This window comes from Chrysochloris asiatica, unplaced genomic scaffold (genome assembly GCF_000296735.1).
Source record: "Chrysochloris asiatica unplaced genomic scaffold, ChrAsi1.0 scaffold00240, whole genome shotgun sequence".
In the NCBI taxonomy this organism is placed as follows: Eukaryota; Metazoa; Chordata; class Mammalia; order Afrosoricida; family Chrysochloridae; genus Chrysochloris; species Chrysochloris asiatica.
The window spans coordinates 3,811,794-3,813,511 of NW_006408758.1; positions in this window are offsets into that span (position 1 = coordinate 3,811,794).

Below are 1,718 nucleotides of genomic sequence, written 5' to 3' on the forward strand. Positions count from 1 at the left end.
CTCTTTGATCTTTATCAATAAATGTTTTCAGACCTCTTCACTTTCAGTAAGCAAGGATGTATTATCTGCATATCATAGGTTGTTAATGAGTCTTCCTCCAATCCTGATGCCATGTTTTTCTTCATATAAGCCAGCTTTTCTGATTATTTGCTCAGCATACAGGTTGAATAAATATGGTGAAAGAATACAACCTTGTCACACACCTCTCCTGATTTTAAACCATTCAATGTTCCCATGTTCTGTTCGAACAACTGCCTCTTGGTCCAGGTACAAATTCCTCATGAGCACAATTAAGTGTTCTGAAACACTCATACTTTGCAATGTTGTCCATAGCTTGTCATGATCCACACAATTGAAAGCTTTTGTGTAGTCAATAAAGCACAAGTAAACATCTTTCTGGTATTCTCTGCTTTCAGCCAAGATCCAACAATGATATCCCCCATTCTACTGCCTCTTCTGAATCTGGCTTGAACCTCTAGAAATTCTCTATCAATGCATGCCTGCAGCCCTTTCTGTATTACCTTTAACAAAACTTTACTCGCATGGGATATCATAGAGATTGTCCAATGATTTCCCTATTCCATTGGGTCACCTCTCTTTGGAATGGGCACAAATATGGATCTCTTCCAATCAGTAGGGCAAATAGCTGTCTTCCAAATTTCTTGGCATAGATGAGTGAGTGCCTCCTGTTCTGCCTGATTTTCTTGAAAGATTTCAATTTCTATTCTATCAATTCCTGGTGCCTTGTTCTTTGCCAATTCCTTCAATGCACCTTGGGCTTCTTCCTCAGTATAGGATGATTAGGAAGTTCAAATTGAGAAGGTAAGTCTTGAACAGAAAGTAGAAGAGGTGGGTGAAGAATAAAGTACTGGACAGAGGAAACTGCTGAAAGAAAAGTTAAAGTAGAAACAGTCAAGTTGTTAATGTGTGTTTAAGGCAGACACCAATGTCCGATTTTATATGGCTTCTAGGCTATCTGAAGGACTTTGCCTTTTATTCTGAGTGAGAAGAATTAAAGAGAATGAGAATAAAAGAATTACTTTGCAGTTTATTTTCTACAAGTACAACAACCTATTGGATATGCATGTAAAATACAATGTTGTAATGTGTATATAATGGTACAAAGTGGTGTTGTTGTTGGTTGTTTGCCACTGAGTCAATTCTGACTCATAATAACCCTGTGAAGCATTTCTAAGGCTGTAAATCTTTATGGGAACAGAAAGCCTCATTTGTCCTATGGAGGATCTGGTAATTTTCTACTAATTATCTTGCACTTATCAACCCAGCTCATAATCCACTATGCTACCAGGACTCCTTAGTGGTACAAAGTAGAACTGTCAAATAAGGAAAGAGCATTATTCCAGTATCTGTGTCTTCTAAGAGAAGAGGTCAAAGAAGCCATATACCTTCTTAGGACCTGACACAATGATAATGACATCTTCAAAATATTGTTTTCTCCTATAAAGTCCATGGAGGCAAGACCTTGTCTATCTTTCTTTCCACTATGATCTTGCACTTATAAATTGTTGTTGTTGTTGCTGTTAGGTGCCATTGAGTCGATACAGACTCATAACAACCCTATGCACAACATTAGGAAACACTGCCCTGTCTTGGATCAACCTCACAACTGTTGCCCCACTTGAGCCCATTTTGCCAATCCATCTTGCTGGGGGCCTTCCTCTTTTTCTGTGACTCTCCAACTTATCAAACATGATATC